Raw genomic sequence first — 21754 nt, 5'->3', positions numbered from 1 at the left:
AGTTCTTCACCATAATTTCCACTACCTTTGATGTTGACAAATTCCATTCACCTGCACAAGCCATCTCACGGAGACATCTTAATTCCTACTTAAAGTGTCTTTCATTATGTGTACAGCATTTTGGCGGTCTACAAGGTCCTTCAGAGGACGCGTTTTATCTAAAAATAAATCCACTAAGTAATTTAATTTAATTCACATTCTATATTTACTCGACTAGACATACCGTATATGGCACTAACATTTTGCCAACGAAGATGACGTCAGCAGGCGCCAAACTCGTAACTGATTCCGATGGAATCGATTAATAGTCGCACAGTGCACTCGGAACGTGACCGATTGGTAATCAATAACAATCGAGATACTAAATCTTTACACCTTGCCTACCGCAGACTGTGGTCAATTTGTCTAACAAGTAATATCCTGTAGATCTTTGTGATAGCAAGTTTTGGATTGATTGGAGTAATGCTGTCGATATTATAGGATTGTAGCTCATATTGATAGAATACTAGAATCAAATGAATGAAAAATGTGCAGACTACCTATTGGTTTTGGAACCCATATTATGTTATGATTTGGCAACAGTGGTATGACCTAAGGCAAGTATATCAATGTTATTGACAAGGAATATGGTATGTATAATAATTCTGAATCACTGGTTGATGTGATTTCGTTTTGGAACTTTTAATTGAGTATTGTATACTGTATTGTAATTTGAAACATGGCTATGTCCATAACACTTGTGACAAGAAATTCCTAAAATACATTGAAACCGAAAGACGAGTTTACTGACTTACTTTTGTACCTATAGACCCTTTAAGTATTTCATTTTTCAATATTGTAAATCTATACTGATATGAAGGATCATTACTTACGAGGCTTGTTAAACCAACGTGAAAGGTTTCTTATTAAAACTAACTACCAATTATATACACAATCTACAAACGTCTAAAGGTATATTCAAAACTCCTACGCATTTATGATTTATAGGCAAAGTCAGATGGATACGTGACGCATTGTAATATTTGTATTCAACCTCAACCAGCAGTGGTAAGAAAAACGTTATTGATATTCAACCACATCTGCCTTCCACCTGATGATTGACAGAACATTAGGCAAGTTTAGAAGTATGGACATTGCTCATGCTAATCACCTTGACATGTCATGTTGGTCCTTTCGTTGGTGGAATATTGAACGGAACGATTTGCAAGTTTGACGGCAATGAATGTGCGATAAGAATCATGTTGTATATTCAATGTGTACTCTATTGTCTTGAGGTGGTTGAAATGCAAAAGTGAAGAATGTTATGTTCGTAAAGAATGCCTGAAGAAGTGTAATTTAATGTCAATAATACATTTTCGTACATAGAAAGAAAAGGCGACTAACTAAATAAAGATTGTAACATTTGTTTCCTATTATACCATAAACTAACGAGTATCATGCACATCATCGTGTAGTTCATGTTGTAGTTGTAGTATGTCGTAATTTAACAAATATTAATAGAAAAACAGGGCTTCTGTTTTGTTAATGGAAATTAGCATTCATAAAAATTTATATTCGGAAAAACTTTCATTGCTGAAGGACATTAAGAAAATAGAATTACTGCACCTAGGTAAAAAACAATATTGCACTTCATTTATAATGACCAATGACCGTTCGTTACTTCGCAATTGTATTTTTTTTTAATTTTAAACCATGTTCTTTCCTCTTTTTACCTTTACCTTCACATTCTTTTTCGCAATAAATTACTGTATTGTCGATGTTTTTAAAGTGTCTTGGAATATGAAGAATTTCTTTTGCGTCACCTCAGGTTAGCGGGTGGTAAGCCTTGTTACAATATCTGTGAATAATCAGGTCTTAAACATTTGCAACAATATTCTCTACCGTCACTTTTCCAAATTGGAGTCGCACTTGACATTTAATTGCTTTGTCATAAGGATCATAATTGAGCTGAAGGGTATTTCTGAGGTTGTAAATGTTATAGTTGTAAGGATCTATAGTGAAGTGTACAGTAATTTATCGTCTTTGCAAGGTAATTGCGTAAATCATACATTTATGACAGGCGGGCACAGACAGCTTTGTCTAGTAATCGCCGTATTCCTGCGGTTCACTTTATTGTTGTTACTAACGTAAACAAGTGATTTTGGATCTATTGTTGCACTTAGTGGCTTCTAAACAAAAGTTCATACTCACCTGTACGTTTTTGCTTATTAAAAAAAAATATATGATACTTAGTTTTGATCACGCTTGCTTAGGGTTATTTAAAACAACATTTAAAAACTTTATCATGCACGTATATAATGGTAATTAGTGTCTACTGCAGAAGTATCATGTAAGAGTGTTTGCATCGCATCCGCATCCGCCATTTTTAAGTACATAATGGTGCTAATTATAAAAAAAAATACCATATAATTTAATTTTAAGTTATATCTGTCATTTTCTTATCTATCGAAAAGGAAAGGGACGGGTAATCGACAAGCATAACATTTATGGAACACACGTCAATTTTAAGCACAAAACAACCGTCTAAAAATTTTACATTGGTCAATAACCCGACAGAATTAAGTTGACAGCACACGTCAAACGGTTTGCATACCAGCGAGATACCCTTTTGATTCGCCCGGGTTATTCATTTATTTACTCATTCTTCCTAAAATTAAGATGTGTCAATTATCCGTTTTGGCACTATGTATAACTATTATTATTTTTTTGTTAATTAGTGTTAAGTATGCCGAATAAATATTTTCTTTCTTTCTTTCTTTCTTCTTTCTATCCGTCCCTTTCCTTTTCGGTGGATAAGAAAATGACAGGTAAAACTTAAAGTAAAATTAGGAGGTGTCTGCAGGAATCGGGGCCATTATTACATTATTATTATATCGTTTGGAATTTGACTTGCCATTGTGGTGAAAGGATTCGCCAACTTTCGTGAGATCCTATGAAGATTGCTCTGGTATAGTGAACGTGACAGAGATAGGTACATTATATTTCCAGTAAGGGGTTTTTTTCTGTACAAAATTATAAGCTACTGTACTCTCTTGAATAAAATTTCCTGTAATTGATTTTATAACCGTATTATTATCAATATCTAAATAGACAATCATCTCTGAACATGCATATCAGTCAACAAGACCGGTCTAACCATTAATGACAGTTTCAGCCCACTCAATCTATGAACAAATAAGCCTATAAAAGCATATTGAAGGTAAAGACTTAATTAGTGGACACTGCGGGGTTGCGCACGCGTCGCGGTTTATCTTATCTTGCGCGGCGCACGATTCGCCATGTCGCTCGGCCACGGGACGCTGATATTCCAGACAGGATTTATGTTAGAGGGCTATGTTTCTGTACATACCTATATATATGTATAGGTAGTTTATGGAATTATTGAGTCGGATTTGCCTTTAAGGCATTGTTGGTTGTTTGCTGAGGACGTCAAGGACGTTGACGATAAGATTGTAATTATAGTGGATACATATTTAGTTTCAGAGTCAGATTCTCTACGAATATATAATCTTGTAATCTAACATAATGATACTCATAATTTAGCATCTTAAAATTTTATTACTTTTACCATCTTGCAATAGAAAGTTACACAAGTAACAAAGGTGAACTATTTCTAACATAACACTTGGTAACTTAGGATATTTTCTCAAGTTGTAAGTATACAATAAAACAGCTTCTAAATCCATGTAGGAGGAACTATCGCGTCCACATCGCTTGGGTGGCTGAATGCCCTCCTCACTAATTAAGATAACTCAATACGTCGAACAGCGAAATATGTGCGCGCACGCAAGATAGATAGCGCTGTATGCGCCGACGGCATGCGCGTAGCAAATTGTTGTATGACAAACGAGGAAACCTGGTTTAGGGTACAGCTTTGAAGAATATAATGTTTTGATGTGGATGGAAAATAACCAAAAAATATATTCTTTTGTTCGAACCTGTTATCTTTGCATTGTATAGTGTCTTGTCTAAAATAATTATTATTTCGTGTCTATTTAAAGAATGATTATTCATAATCTTGTATCTGAAATTTATCCTACGCTATGTTACTAATATTACATCGATATTTGCATCTATACAGGACACATTTGGTACTCTATTATATTTAAGACAGTTAAAATCACGATGTTAAATTCTTCAAATACCATAGCCCTGTAATTTTTCAATACCAAAACCAACCACTCTTGACGAAGACAACACATCCATTCCAGCTACAAACACACCAAAACTTACCTATAGCGTAGTTACAGAACCCATTCCATTAGAACCGGGATTTCTAACATTATTTATGGCTCAAGAAACTAAGCTCCATTTTTTATAAAACACGTAAATTTGGCGGTCCGTCTGTAGGCTCTCATAAATCTAGGTGTATTCACCGGATTACGGAGAGAGTAATGACTTGAGTCCACCTGGTGAAGGGTCGCTATTATTCAGCTGTTTGTTGGAGCGGTCCTCTCAGCCCTTTGAGCATAGAATAAGGAATAATACTACGTATAGAACGGCAAATCTCTATTCCTCACCAGCGGCTGAGCTAGGTTTACCTCACCCCCTCTCAGTGTTACTTTAGTCTTCAATCGTATGGGCGTCAGGCATCTTACACACAGGTGCGCATGTACGATAACGTCTATGTGTAGTGTCGGTGTAAAAGGAGATTTTGTGTGTTCAGGGTGTGCTTTGGGGTAAAAGACATGTCCTATCCTAGATTATTCGGTGGTCTCAAACAGGGAGGATATATCTAGATATCCTCCTAAACTGAGATTGAGGTTGAGGTTGAGATCATGGTAGTGTAAATTTAGTCGGATATAGCGGAAGTAAAATGTAGTCTAAGTTGATTCAGATGAGTAAATTAAGTAAGTATATCGAATTATATTGATATCGATTTTTTTTTATTTGTTCAAATCAACAGTTGGTTTTAGTCCGTTAAACATTTGTAAGTTCAAATAGACCAAAATTGTGAATAGATAATTTAAAAGTAACCTCTTACCGCTAAGATATAAAGCAGCCAAAATTACCCCGTAACAGGAATCCGGTCAAAAATTAAGTCGCTTGCAGAGCTAGTCTTATACACAAATTAAGGCTCCCATGAAAGGCTTATAATTAACGATCTAATTAGTAACCTGAGACGGTTTCTTTATTAGGTAGAGTTTCGTGACGCCACGAGAATGGTATCGGGTTTGTGAACTAGTTATAATTAGGTATTTTCGTGTTACACGGTATTTTGTTGAAACTAGGGAATGCGATCCTGACTCGAGATCGCAAATTCGAGGTCCCACGGGATTGGAAATATCAATCCTGTGGCTGTGATGGCTGTAAAGATGAAAACTTTTTGTATGCGATAGTGAGGTTAATTAGAACAAATTTATTTTAGAAAGAAAACAATATCCCTTATTCTTCAATATTACTAACTAAATAATTAAGTTTACTTATCTAATCAAAAAGTATAACTCAAGGAGAATCACGTCAATCTTGAATGTGATCCCGTCATATTATACTTATGATTGATCCCGAAAAAAATTTGACGAGATCTCGCGAGATCGGGAAACTTATACTCTGGGAAATACGTCTTTAAAAAGGTTAAGCAGTATTAGGCTGTATAAATAAAATTCATCATCATCATCTCCCTAGCATTATCCCGTTTTTCACAGGGTCCGCTTACCTAACCTGAAGATTTGACAGGTCCGGTTTTTTACAGAAGCGACTGTCTGTCTGACCGTCCAACCCGCGAAGAGAAAACCAGCCCAATACAGGTTGGGTAACATACCTCCGAAAATGCATTTCTGGGGAATGTGGGTTTCCTCACGATGATTTCTTTCACCGCTGAGCACGTGATAATCATTTATATCCAAACATGCATTCAAAAACAAATTCGACAATCATTGGTTTAGGCCTATGCAGGATTCGAACGAAAGTGTATAAGTAACTAAATAAAGTTCAGTAGATGAAAACCTTTCTCGTCTAAAACAATATCCAATACACAAAATAGTATAGTAACCATTAACTAATTCCTCTTGACATCAACATACGCAACGTGTCAACTTTTGAGTTACGTAAATCCAAAGTGGAACGAACACAAAGTGGAGATGCTCGAACAAGGGATTGAACCCCACATCCCGTGGCGCCGAGCATGCTAGCTTCCTGTTTGGCACGACACCACGGCTACTCACAATACTGACTCGGCAACATACTTACGACTCATATATCTGAATAACTTATACGATTCTATCCTGATTTTGTTGTTGATTCTAGAAAGAGAGATTGAATTTATGTATGTGTTTTGATATTTTTGATGCGAAAAAGGGTACGGCTTTTTGCGAAGGAAAATGAAGGCGAAGGAAGGCGAATTTGGCGTTTTAGGTATATCAGTCGTAGTGTTAGGTATTCAAAATTCGTCATGATTATCACTTTTTGAGACGTTTTTGACTTTTAAAACTCGGTTTTACTTTCTTCTTCGACGAATATTGCGTATCAAATCTCATATATATAATACTTAACTTTTTTTCATATAAGGACAAACAAATCAATTTTATTTCCATTTCTTGTTACTTTATCTTATCAATTTGGTATAAGGTTTCCTGGAAAAATAAAAAGTAATAAAAGCAAAAATATACAGTAACAGAATTTTATTTAATGCAGATCCATTTCGCACTATAGCCGATATTGTACAAAAAAATCATAATATCGCTTTCCACTCATAATGATGATAGGTAATAGAACATTATTACACTTTGCACACAATACGATCATGAAACACAAACATTTAAATCATTGCTACACTAGACTCCCTCGGTTTAAGTATTTCTCTTCATATTACTAATTAATAATTATGTTACATTACAATAAATTGGGCCTACCTAATATTTACGTTTGACAAATGCTTTGTTAAGGACAAAATTTACGTATATCCGTGAGCTTTTTATATCGAATATAATTATATTGGACTGGATGACAGCTAAACCTTCTAAATTCAAACTAAAATTCAGTGATAAAAAAACAAGTGTTCAATTTTGATTTCAGAAATGTAAGTTCTATAAAGATGCGTTATAAATAGTAAGTATATAATATTTACAATACAGTATGTAACAAAACCGACTGAAAACTTGAACGCAGATTCTTTCTGTGGAAAATGGCAAATCAGTATTGATTTTCTTAACTGCCTTGGTAAAAAACGTATTACAAAAACAAGGAACATTCAGAGGTAAATACCGTAAAATATAAAATAAATTTGGCACGTTCCAAAATCTTTAAAAAAGATGGAAAGAATCTCGACCAAATTTTGCGTCACCCTATGATTTACAGAAGAAAAAATTACGTATATGTTTATAGGAATCCAAAAATATTACCACTACTGTATCTTAAAATAAATTACATTATTACTTAATAATATTAGCTATTCGTATACTGGGCACAACTAGTTTTGATTGTTGTCATTTTTATCTGACTATAGGTAAACTATTTGTTCTAATAATAAGTTAAGCTATCGACTAATGAATGGAATATTTTTCATTCTAAAGCTTTTGTAGTTACGTATTTAGGATCTCTGGCATGACGCTGTGGTACTAAGTATTTTTACATTGTCTATTTCTCACTATATTGTTTATCAAATGTTTCGCTTCTTATTATTCACTGTAGAGATTTCATAAAGACAGCTCGTATAGGATTTCATGCTTATTTGGCTAATACCTAAATCAAACGAGTATACTATGTGTTAACTTTTGGATAATAAATATAATCACTATTATGTTCGCGTTTCTTCTCAATTTTATAAATAGATTGTAGTCATGGGCTGTTTTTGATATCGGTATAAACTTATGTGATTTTCGATGCCATAAGAGTTGTCAGGAAATCCGCCTTTAAAAGAATCAGACCATTTATTAATCCATTTATTTATTAAAATATTGCTCGTGTTATTGAGGTGCCAACAAATCAAAACTCTTCCGCATTGAACTCGCTGTCAGAATTTACAATTTTATAAGTATGTATTATAATCACTAGGTACTATAGAACAGAAAAGTCGATTTTTGTAATTAATTTTAAATAAATATTCCAGTAACATTGACAAGTAATCCAGTGAAATTACGCGTCGAATTCTTTCTATGACGTCATCAGAATTTTGCAATTTAAAAAACAAATATTAACCTTATTCATTCTGTCATAATTCCAATAAAAACTGAAAATTCTGACAGCGCGTACGATGCGGAAGAATTTTGGTCTATTTTCAGCTTTAAAATTAAAAATGTTAGCCACACGCGCCAGGCCAGCACAAAATTAAGTAAGCTATAGTCTGTTATAAAGTATCACTATCATGTATGTCATGAAACGTATACAGACGTTGTACATCAGATTTCACATACAAATAGATACTACGCTAGTCTTAATATTTACATTAAACAGTAGCACGTTTACTGCAGTAACATTAAATATTCAAAACTTCTGTTCGTCAGTAGATTTAAGTTTTCAGATTCTGTATTGAAGTAAAAATATATTTCAACAAGATATTCTCATAAACATTAATATGAAATATGAAAGTTCAAATACTACAGAGAACGTGCTATATTATTATTACAATAAGTTGAGTATTTCAAAATTTGTAATGTTGCCCCCACTCGATTCACACGTGACGGCTAAATGTTTGTGGCAAGTTTCAAAACACGTTGCATATCGTATACACTGAATAAATCGGTTTTAATAAAACTAGAGCATTTTAGACAAAAACTATGTGCGCACATAAACCGGTCTTGAAAAGTAACTACATAGAGCTGTTAAACGCGCGCCGATCCAACTCCGCGTTTTGGCAGATAAAGTGCGATTTCGAGTGAGCGATAGTGGGGCACGATTCGCACGATAAATAAAAACACAATTCCATTTGAAGCTCGGCGCTGTGGAGCGGCGGCCGTGTCCCGTGTACCTCAGCAGGCGTTCAAGATTTATACAGGGAGATGCGGAACAATATATCACGGGAACGCGGGAACTCAACCTATTCCTAGCGCGAGCAGCCACTGTGCCGATGCAGCCCGATAGCAGATCAGCCGGCGCGATAGCGACAATCGCGCAACTAACACCATGTCCCGGACATCGGCAGCCCGCGCTTTCTAATGGCTCCATCTACAGCACATTCTAGACACTTCCACATGTGCACACCCAGCCCGTTCCTTCGCTGTTTACGTAACATATCGACAGAAGCTGATTAATATTAATCGATAATTCTATTTAATATCGTCTCCGATAATGTATTCATACATAAGTCAAGCTAAGCGATAAATAAGCGGACACGAAACCGCGTATTTTTCATCCGAGCTTCATATAATTTATAGTCGACGATGATATCGCGACTGGTTCTTTTATTTGTGAAATAGTGATACGCGGAGTGTGCTCGGGAAGCGTTACTAACGGGAAATTTTGACAATAAATCTTCGGCAGTCGATTGCCTAAGCGTTCGTGTGGGCTGGCACAAAAATTTATTCGACGATCGACTTTGATATCTTGATTTTTGTACGTCAAACTGTAGAGGCTAGCAGGGTGACAATCGAAAACCTTACAATTCACATTGAAAGACAGAGTTTTCATCTTGGAGCGCGCTAACTTACGTTTTATGTTCTAAAACCTACCAAAGCATTGAGAACGCTTTACACGCGACGACCACCTGAAACAAAAGGAAAAGCGAAATTAATTAAAATGCCAATTATAAAAAATAAAACAATGCAAACAGCGTGTTTGTTTTGGCAAATAATTCAAAAGCATTATTAGATTCGCGGCGGAATTCTAGTTTTGTCTTACTTGATTTGCGTGTTATGCGATTATAGGTATGCCAAATACTGCGATTTTTTCGTAGTTTAAACATTTAATTTTATCTAATCCTATTCTTTTACCGCAAATATTTTATCACGGAATGCGTTCCCATAAACAAGGGCGACTTAAAATGCAAATAATTTCGCGCAAGCCCCCTGGGCATGTTAAAACAAACTCAGCATTCTAACAGCTTTTCATTATTTATCGCTTACGCGCACGGAAAGGCGATTTTTGGATTTTTTTTTCTGAGTCGCAGTTAATATCTAGCTTAATGTGTATTTGATAAAAGGTTGTATCTCTGGCTGCTCGAGCCAGCTGAAATTAAGATGTAACATGATGCGAGAACGAGCAAGAGCCGCTAGATTTATTGCTATACCACTTTGCATATGCTGATTTACAAAGACGGCGGATATCATATAGGGCTGCTGGTAGTGTGATAGTAATGACACATACTGTGACAACTAATACTGTGTCTAGACTTGATCAGATGGATTTATTTGTCTAATAAATTGCGTGAAAAGTTGTAATCAGACTCACTGAATATTAGTAATTATAATAAAGCCACCACTTATAAGGTTCCAGTTCCAGAAATAATATTCTTTCTATACAAAAAAAGTGGACAAGTCGGTACATAAAGCAGTCTGACATGTATAAAATTTTGATGCCAGTCTCATCACTGTTAATACATATACCTAGGTACCTAATTTAAAATGAATACTAAAAATGTGTTTTATATGCGTAAGTTTAAGACTTGAATTAGTTGAACTTATGGATAGTAAAATTATACACAATATTTTCTACATTTTATGATACCTCCTTACCAATGTAAATTCTATCAAATCAAGATTAAGATTTTTTAAGTTATAATATAATGTTCATTTAATAGGTTTACGGTTTAAGAAATGTATTTCTCCAAAAGATAAAAATAAATAGGTACTGAACAAAATTTAGTATTCGGAAAAAAAATGAATATGAATTCATAATTGGCTATTGTTATTGTTCCAGGGGCATGTAGCAGCTCTAGATGGATCCGCGAGTGCTGATGCGGGCCATTCTCGGCGCGCGCACGACGTCTGGCGAGCGATCGCAGTCAGCAGCAAGGAACGCAACTAACTTGCCAGCTCGCTTTGGCTTAGCTTGCGATGTGCACATACATCGTTGTAAAGAACGAAACAAAATATATTTGTTATTTTATGTTCTACGTTTTGTTTCTACCATGAACTTTTATAACGATCTATATAATATTAGTACGTCAACGTGAATAAGCGAGAAAATTCAATAGAAATGTATATTTGTAATCTATGTTGAGCATATGAATTCTTCTTATCTTGTGGGTTGTAAGATGGAACCCGGCATATGAATTGAAACGCCTCAATAGCTTTTTTTTAATGTTAGTTGATTAAGCTTCCTGATTCTAGAAGTTGCGTAGTACTGAGACGTGTATGAGGAGTTATGTAAGAGATTAGCTCAACAATATTATAGGACAACTCGGGCTGTATGTGAATAATGGGAGGTAGGTTATATTGTGTACTAGGGGAAAAAGATAATTCTGCTGGTTCTTAATAAGTATAGTACACGCTATAAACTACCAACTTAGCGCAAAGTTAGCGCTTTTTGAACGTCAAATAAATTAAATTACATATTATGTAACTAGCTGTAAAACTACTACCACATCGGAATCTGTAACGCTGAGGGAAAGACGTGGCCAGAAAACCTCCCAGCATAGGGCGCTAGTCCTATTGTTTCATGTTTTCCTTTCATTTTTTTTAAATCCAGTTAGTATCACATAATTTATAGACTTAAATACAATGGTATTCCAATTGCAGTTGGTGAAGGAGAGTGAAAAATAAGACTGACAGATTCGTTCTTCATGTAACAATAAGTAGTAGATATAAGTATTTTGTGAATATACATAAACTACGCGCTGCTTACATACGTTATCTAAAGTACGTTTTTTGTACTCAACTTAGTGGGTAGTATTTCTTGAAGTGAAACCGGCAAAAAGGCGTACCTCAGGGAAAGTAATAAAGAAGAAGGACGCCAACCGAATAATTGATACGATTATGTGTTACTTCTACCAGGGGTAAGGACGGTCGCACACAGGAGTAGAATCACCCTGAAATTGTTTTGTTTATATTACTTTAAGGAATATATAGAGTTGTTAAATGTAACACCAACAATGTTTGTTCTCTGTTTGTCAGGAAGAAAGTTTATGTGATAACACCGGCAAGTGGTGTGCAAGTTTAGGTTACTTTTTTGTAGAAATGGGTACATACAGTAAATTGATATTGAATGATTTGTATACGGAGCAACATATTAGTATTAATCAGATATCTTTATAATATCGTAAATATTCCCAAAAAAGGTCGAGTTGTTAAGGTTTTGTTTTGACAGAAAAATCATAGGTCCAGATTCTCATCAATAAAAACGAAACACTTTCGAATATTGTTTAACAAAAAACGAGTTTAATGAAATTTAAATTTGGAACATCAACAGTAATAATAAATACCTACTACAAAAATGATATGTCCCAAATATTCATAGGTAAGTATTTAATATTATTCTGGTATTTTTTTTATGAAAAGTGTAACTATGGGTAATTTTATTGTCAACCAGATTTGAAGAACTCCCTTTGTTAATACGTAGTTCATAAACGAACACAAACTAGAATGCACCGGTCATTGCACCCTAAATTCTATTTCCAGATGGGTAGTCTGAACGCAGCTCGAAGAACAATGGAAGAAGGGAGAGTCCTCCGTCAAGTAGTAGCGGCCATAAATCCAGCAGACGCGCAATTTGTTGAATTACAACATGCGCCAACCAGCCACCGGCCCAACGTGAAATTAGCTCCCGTAGAGATAAATTGACGGTAGCCAGCTAAATAAATTATTTGGGAAAACCGAGAAAAAACGGCGTCTTCCCTTGATAAGGGTTGCACGCATTCTACCGTGAAAATAATGAATATCGACCGCTTCGAGTGTTGAATGTGTATGTGTTGTCTCCTTTATAAATTATACGTATAGCTTTGAGTAACAAACAATTCTGAATCCAACTTCTATTTGATGTCGCATTTTGGAAATGACTGTAAAATAAACCTATGATTATTATGTCCCTTGTTGCTTATGTACAAACATAATATTAATAAGAAATAAGTTATTTAAATAAATTAAAATATAAAATTTTTACATACTAAATAAGAAGCTAAAATTATCATTTGTACATAAAAATCCAATATACGCCCCACTGCTGGGCACAGACTTCTCGTCAATCAACCAGAGGTACCACGCTATAATTAAAAAATCCGAAATAAAAAAATAATAATTCATTTTTTAGACCTAAAAAAACTTACATTGACCAAATTGAAGATTTCTTTAGAAAAGATTCAGTACGATCTACTCTGAATCGTCGTGTGTATATGAAACGATTGATGTATGTGGAGGAAGCAAGAGAAGTGTGTCAGGATCGAAGCAAATGGATCTACTACCCCGGTGCGAAATAGGCGTGAGTTTATGTATGTATATATTTATGTAATTCACTTTAAATAAAAAACCTATGCAAAAGTCGCATACTTCTTGACTTGATTTGGAGTATAGGTACGTTCCATTTAATCTAAGCAACTGACCTACTCTATTTGCAAGTTCCCATTCATCAAGTACTTAGATAAGAAGAAAATCTTCTTAAATATGCTATATAATATAACAAGCAATATGATATAACAAGCTGGACAATTCCCTCACTGGTATGATGATATAATACAACCAATTCATAAGAACAAGAACGACTTAGTATGTCATACAAAATAATAGGCTTATTTCCAACTAATTAAATCAGTTACTTTTTTCATTGGTTATACCTACATTCATGACTTTATGGTTATACCTATTTATTAATTCAATACCTATTTCACGAGGAGTATATTTTAGTAGCGTTATTTAAGTAGTTAACAGCTTCAGTGGTCTAGTGGTTAGAGCGTTAGGCTCACGATCTGGAGGTCCGGGTTCGATTCCCGATGGGGACATTGTCGAAATCACTTTGTGAGACTGTCCTTTGTTTGGTAAGGACTTTTCAGGCTTGAATCACCTGATTGTCCGAAAAAGTAAGATGATTCCGTGCTTCGGAGGGCACGTTAAGCCGTTGGTCCCGGCTATTAGCCGTAAAAATACCTCCACCAACCCGCATTGGAGCAGCGTGGTGGAGTATGTATGCTCCATACCCCCTCCGGTTGATTGAGGGGAGGCCTGTATATAGGCTGTTTATGTTATGTTATATTTTAGTAAATATGGGCCGAGAATAATATAGTGAAGAGATGACCTCGATTGCTTTGAACATGAATAACTGAATCAGCTAAAATAGGAAATTGATGAAAGAATTAGAACACCGTGGAGTAGGAAAAAGTAGGTAAGTGGGAATGACGTAACCATAATGTTGTTACGTTACGTAAAACAGGTACATAAATACATGGTTGCTTGGTTGCTGATTGAAAATACTGGCGATTCAGTTCACAGTTGAATGAATTATTATGACTGACTGTAGAAGAATAACTGTGTGTGAGCTAGAGTGAAGTCATTGAGATCCTGTACTGTGGCTTGCTTCACAAATGGGGAGTGCCGCTTCGAATTCCGGTACCGGACTTGCGCCAGTTGGCTCGACCATTCGTTGTCTAACAGTTCTCGTCACGTTGGTCTAACAGAAAGCTCAGTTCTTCTAGCGATGGGTGTACCTCTCTAACCTAATTGGGAATATAGTATATGGCTCATAAAAAAAAAACTTCCCATTCGCAGACCAGAATAAATTCTGGTTCTATTTTCAAAATTGCAATTTGAATCTTTTATGAATTCCTTGGACTTTTCAAAAGGGTTGTACCTAACACCCTTTCTTTCAACGGGATTAATCTTAGTTGTATATTCGAGATTCAGCCGGCAATAAGGAAGACACATAGTAGGCTTACTGAGGGGAGCGACGCAAATTGTCTCAGATTCGTTTCCCCATACTACTCTCAGAGGATTTTATTACATTCGTTAACGCATATTAGATTAATGTGTAAATACTTTGTATTTGTATGCTAATTGCTGATTCCGTCAAAGGGTTTGGGGTTTTCATTGTTTTCGTGATAATGAGTTTATTTATATTATATTTTTTTCGTTATCCTTCTGAAATATAACACTTCTCTATTAGAAAGAACAATAAAGTAGGTTACCTACATATTTTGAATTTTTTATATTTGCTTTCCTCACATAAGGGAGGTAAGTACTTGTTTGAGGTTTACGCGGTTTTTATCATAATTAAAACACATAATATCGGGAGTCTCATATCCCTGATAATAACGCGGCAATAACCCGGTATTATGTGTTTTAGGTATGTACTTATCCATTTTTTACTATATTCATTTAACACTTTGTTTAAAATTCCCTTTTGCTTTTATTTTCAACCTATAGTTAGTCAGTTACAAAATGAAAGCTCTTTAAATATGGTACACTTGACTCGGTAAAATAATATTACTGTTACCAAACGTCAAAATTCCTATTTCGAAATTCGGAGCTTCCATTTTTAAAAGACGCGTGGGGCGGCCACCCTACCTGGAGTGGCCATCCATCCTCCCCTCTGCGTGACGTGTGTACGCTGCCGAACGTCCGCCATTATTATTTTGCTTTGTTGAGATATTACCTGCTCCCAATGTGTGTTGGTTGGTAATGTGTGCAGGTAATTATGTGGTAAAAAAGTCCCATTCTTTTTGTAAATTAGTGAAAAAAAATAAAACGTAAGTATTCCGCATTTTATATGAAGTAAAAAATAAGAAAGAAAAAACAATAAGTTTGCGTGTAAAACCAATCTTCTGACTTTAGAACCCAGAGGAGATATGCAGGGACTAGACAGTACAAATAATAGTAGATTCGTAGTTTAATTACAGAAATATTAGTCCGAAACCAAATTTACACATGACAAGGATTGTGACAAAACATTTCCTAAACACTTAGGTGCGGCATTCTAACATTCTAAATATTCTAATACAATTTGCTTAGCAAGCAATTTTAATATTAAAGGGTATAGAAGAGGTTTTTCCATCGGATCCCCGGGCAGAGCCATTTATCAGGATTTTGGACGGCCAAAGCTAAATTTTGGACGGTTTAAGCCGCGAATAAATTTGGCAAAACATGACACGATGGAAAAAAAGAGCGCCAAAAAGTTACTCCAAACATTTGCTCGCGGAAATTAAATTAAAACATAATCAAACACTGTGTTATGCGTAGGCCTGAAATATTTTAGTGTAGCTTTTTAGGTTTTTAACGAGGTAATTTAAAGCTCATTTGAATTGAAATTATTTTACCGGGCATTTTATATTTAACGTTTCTCTGAGGTAGGTAAACAATTTATACTATAGTAGTTATATTTATTTGTGAAAAAAGAAGTTAAGTTTTTTTTTTTGGAAAATCTGTCATGTATTCATTAGTCTTCATTGCCATTTATGTTTTTTACTAATGTGCACCTCTAAAAACCAGAAATTGCCGCCGTTAATAGCTATACGGTAAATTATTTAATCATTAATCAACATTCTGGTGACTACATAAAGTGAAATATTATGGTCTCATCTTGAGTATAGGCGTGAAGAAAAACACATTCCTTATACAATATTTTATCCTTCATACAAATACCTCAACATACCTATCTGTCAAAGACGCACACATGGCAATATTTTTAAAAGCTAACAGTATGCGCATACGTCGTTTGTCGCCACACTGAACTTTCACACCGATCAGATTAATTTTATTTTTGGGTACAACGCTAATGTGAGCGACGTGCTCAGACCGTACTTGTTTTTTTTTTACTACATCCGGGACAATGTTATGTTCTACCATTAGTCCAGGCATGTGAGGGTTGCAATCGAAGATATTTCTGGGCTTAAAGATTTAAGTGTTCACAATTGGATCGAGATTGATGACGTAAGTAGGCTTATAATAGTTGTGATCTTTGATGTTGTGTTTAATTAGCAGCCACTAATAATATGTTCACACTTTCTGAAGTACAATGCATGAGAAAAGTCTCATTATATTTAACAGGATACAAGAAAAAGCAAAACGCTCATTACGAATAAATAGGTAAAGTGCTCATACTATACTAATATAGGTCTGTCCATGACCTAATTACAATGGTTATTATATCGAGAGTAAGATTTTGAAAACAAAACTAAATTAAAACATATTTCACAAGACTAAAACATTAAAATACCAAATCCCTATTAATCCACAACCGACGCTCCCAGCATTTTAATTAAAACACAAACAGAAAATAAAACTAGAAAAAATCCGCTGCCAAATATTGGAACGAGAAAAACTATTTAATCTGAAAACTTTAGTAGGTTGGTATACGGTGATAAATCAGAGGATAGAGTCGATGCCAAGGAAATAAGATGAGATGGTGTTGGCAACACTGCAATTTATATAGACGGTGCGGCTTCGTACGCATAATCTGTCATTGTTGGTGCAATGTAAAAAGGAATTGTATTTATTACTTGTATTGAGATATTTGGGTTTACTAACGTGTTAAGTAAAAATAATTTAAGGTCAAACTAAGTTTAATTAGGGCATAATTTATGAAGATAAGTCGAAATTAGCCAAAATATAACGATGCAATAAAATATGGCACAAATAAATATTTTAATAAGTTTTTTAAGTAAGAATGATCCATTCAAGACCTCCTATAAACTTTAAATCATGCAAATCAAAGCAAACTGTAAAATGTGGTGATCTGAATCTTACAGAATATAGGGGATAAGAAATCAAGAATTGCCGCCTCTTTGTGTATTTGTATCTAATACATTTTACATTTATCTGTTCAAGACAAGGTTTATGTCCTAAAACAATATATCAATATTGTCAATGTAATTAATCACTTTGTTTTTGTCGTTCGTATTTTTTTTGTTATTCCGCTCCTGGACACTAACACGATTTTCATCTTTGGCTTTTTGTTTGTTTTTAGTTGTAACCATTGTTGTTTATTCAGCTATTTAAAGCTTAATCTCATCTAGATTATCTATTTAATTTTATTATTTTACGAATAAATTACCGATTGATAAAAACTGTAACTTATTTTTATCATCATCCATTAGTGTTGTAGTATGCTATTCAGCTATGAATAATGATGTGACGACATGTGTGTCTGTCTGTAACCAATTGGCCGGAACTAATTGCTCATTATACAAGTAGTTAGCAGCATTGCTGTGAATTCATTTTTTATAACTCTTTACATTAGATAAAATTCGCTTACTACACTACTGCTACACTTTTGTAAGTTTCATAAACTGAATAATTAGATAATCTGCTCAAGATTCTACGCAACAGTGGAGTATTCTATATTGGCAAGAAACTTATTTTATACTTTCTAATATATTTTTTTTAAACCTTAAGATAGTCCAAAGAAATATTATTCCAAACGATTCCAAGATCACATAGCAACAAGTATCTTACGTATACTAACGCGAATTAAAATTTTTAGCAGCAAGATACAAGTTCCTGTGGTTCGCAGACACATCGTAAATCTGCTTCTGATTTGTAATAAAACCATGCAAGAGGCACCCAGCTGATTCCGACAACCTCTCCTTTACAATTAAGAATTTATTATTGCATTTCCAGTTGTACTCAGTTTAGCTTTCTTTACTATTTTTTTTACTATTTTATAGGTTTGCTTACTATCGTCTCACCAGTAGCCAGTAAGCACTTTCGAACAAATCCTGTTCTACTTACTTGCACCTAGTAAGTCATTTAGCAACCCCTGTACATACTCCCATACACAGCTTCCTATTTGTCGAACATCAGCTTATAATAATCCCTCATCGGAGAACAAACGCGAACAAACAATTCCCGAGCGAAAATTACTCCCAGGAAGCTTTCTTTATTACACCAAATCACGTGATCTCACAATAAACTATTTTTCATCACAGTTATTTACCGAGGCTCTATGTTCACACTTTTTTAGTTTTTTCTCCCTCAGGTTTCGTAAGAAAAATAACAATCGTAGCTATTAATCAATGTCTCGAAGCTCGTTACCGAAATCACGTTTATCATAGATCACATTTGTCTAAGGCTTTGGGTACCTTTTTGGCTTTGAAACGTAATAAGAACACTTTCTTCTACAGATAAATGAAGACTTTCTTCTTAGTTGGTGAAGGTGGAAAATTATATGAAGAAAAAGGGGGTATTAAAGCGAAATTATAAGAAAGGTGGCATAGAAGAGTCGCGAGCCGCACACGACGAAATACGAGCGAGGCCGGGACGCATACGTGAGTTATATGACCGCGACATATAACATTTCTGATATATTACCCAATGCCGTTTCTGACATATTATCTACTTAAGATTTTAAGCGTGTCGCGGTCGACCAAATCAGTAAAACATTAACAGAAATAAAAACCTAGAATGATAAACAAGGCATAACTAGAGAGGCATTGAAAGAATAAACTTTTCAATTCTCTTAACGATATTAGACTTTTTGGCGTTACAACTTATACACTAAACGGTCTGCAAAGAAACATTGTCTTTGAAAATTTCGCTTCTAATTTAGCAGCAACATAAATATCACTCGGAGTGAGAATTACGCTTATGACTCAAGAGCGAGGACTTCATGAATTTGTATTAAGACTAGGATTAATCCAACAATACGTTGGTATGCGACTCAGATGTATGTGCTGAAAGCGTTTCCTGGTGCGAAGCATTAACTCTGAACACTGTTTTCTTCAACGGAATGTCACAAGATGGCGCCGGGCCGAGACGCGATTTGTCAAAAGGAAAACAAACACCACCGAAATAGTTCCAGTTGACAAGTTTATAGCACAGCGCTTTCATCGTCTATCTAGCACTGTTACGAAATTATACCAACTGCTAAGGAATTTCATACAAGACGTAGGGCTTCCTTTGCCGCGATGAAAGCGGATTGCTAAAAGATTTGTATTCTAAACCCCAAATTATTTTGATCAATATGCAATAAACTGACTGTCCGCTGAAATTTAAGGTGTCTGCATACATCGTAGCTGATAACATAAAAATCATAGTAAACATACAAAATAAAATGAATCCAAGAATTTTTTAAACAACCATTTTAAGCTATATCAGAACAGTAACATACTTGTCTACATAGTAAATGCGGCGCAAACGTCGGAAAATTATTAATTTAAAATTTAATCACGCCTTGACCCGTTAATAGAAATACTATGTAAGTATATTTAAAGTGCGTGAACCTTTAAGAGTGACTAACATACACTGCTATCCCTACTGTATCCTACTTACATATCCACAGCTTACTTTAACAGTTTGTTAAATTATTTATTACTCAGCGTCTATCTTTCGTTACCAACACACATCTCCACATAATAATGAACGTACCTACGTATATACATCATACATGCGTTCTTAAACCTTCATAGTCCACAAAGATGTATATTTTAGGTAATATATTTGAATAGAATATCCGTCTCAGTCTGGAGATATTTGTTTGGATAGTAATCCAAGCGAGCAGTCGTACAGCTAAAGGTTTAAAATGCTACACAGCGATTTAGAGGGAAGCAAAAGTGGTTATTTCATTTTAGGCAATACTACTTGCTTGTAAGATTAATAAGAATTAAGTAAGTATCACAAAAGTAGAAGTACACTTGTGTGCTTTGTATTTCATGATATATACAGGGTGTTGGTGACATAGTGACGAATAATGTGTGGGATGATTCAGACCATGACTCTGAGTTGATATCAAGTGGAACTGCCCTCTTGGAAAATTCATGAAATTGTTGGGTTTTTAAATTTATTTTCAGTTCACACTTTTGCGACGGAAAATTCAACTTGATATCAACTAAGAATCAATCTTCAAAGTTTTCGTTACGATGTCACTAACACTAACAGCCTGTATTATTATTTTCTAAATACCTAATTAACTACTAATATTGACTTTGCTTGTGGCTATCACCTTTTGCTACATTAACAAAAAAAGTTTAAAAGTTTATAGCAGGTACTTTAGAAATACATCTGTCTTTACTCATAATTTATCCAAGTGACTTTCTAAGAATAAAATATAAGTTTTGACGTCACAGGTGCCACGTCTGCAGTTACCCTATCGAGGGTAGAAGTTCCGCGGATAAGAGCGCAACAAGAATAATACAAAATGTTTTTCATTTTCTTTATGTCACCCTCGACACTCGTAAAGGCATTAAGCGTGACCAAACTTTTGTTTGATACCACCAATGTAACTATGCGCGCAATGCCGTAAGTGCTTAAGTCGCTGTTTTGGGGTTGCACTATGCAACGGATGAAGATAAGGTAAAAAGAACTAATTTCCTAAAATCCATACTGATATTATAAATGGAAAAGTGTGTGTGTCTGTTTGCATGTCCGTCTTTCACGGCAAAACGGAGCGACGAATTGGCGTGATTTTTTAAGTGGAGATAGTCGAAGTTTGAGAAGTTGTTGAGGGTTAGTAACCTATAAACGGCCAATTGATAGTTACAACATTCCTATTATTCTTTAAAAATCTTGTCGTCATCGTGATATAAAAATATGTAGATAAAAATGCTAAGGGTGGTATTAATAAACGAATCTCAGCTGAGACTGCCCTCAAAATCATGCTTAAGTCTCTGTTTTTATATGAGAACTGTTACATTGACATGATCTTGAGAGCTGTCTCGAAGCTGAGATTAGTATATTAATACGACCCTTAGTTCGGTAGTTGGGCTAACAGTTAGGTACTTCTTTTTTTTCCCTCCTGTGGGTTGTAGGGATGTTCGACCTCATCATCCCTGGTGTCAGGATTACTATTGAGCTCCCATAGGCCCCTGACATAGCTTTTGTAATAACTACGTACAAGTACGCACCATAAGGTTCATCACATAAATCTTGGGACTTCGTATCAACAGCCACAAGTTCTCTTCCGATTGCTTGTGGCTCTGCTCATCCCATTAGGGATAACGGGCGTGGGTTTATATAGTAGGTAA

General features: G+C 35.0%; 1 protein-coding gene across 2 annotated transcripts in view; it reads right to left on the bottom strand.

Annotated features, from left to right (window-relative positions):
* Window positions 1-6603: 6603 nt before the first annotated feature.
* LOC126370120 (homeotic protein ultrabithorax) overlaps window positions 6604-21754 on the bottom strand; it is a 269283-nt gene continuing 254132 nt past the window's right edge. For both annotated transcript variants that reach the window (XM_050014865.1, XM_050014866.1), the window contains one exon: window positions 6604-9640. The gene's annotated coding sequence lies outside the window, so the exon portion shown is untranslated. The remainder of the gene's footprint in view (window positions 9641-21754) is intronic.

Source organism: Pectinophora gossypiella, chromosome 10, assembly GCF_024362695.1.
Source record: "Pectinophora gossypiella chromosome 10, ilPecGoss1.1, whole genome shotgun sequence".
In the NCBI taxonomy this organism is placed as follows: domain Eukaryota; kingdom Metazoa; phylum Arthropoda; class Insecta; order Lepidoptera; family Gelechiidae; genus Pectinophora; species Pectinophora gossypiella.
Note: the sequence above shows the minus strand (reverse complement) of the source record. Positions and strands in the feature narration are given on the sequence as shown.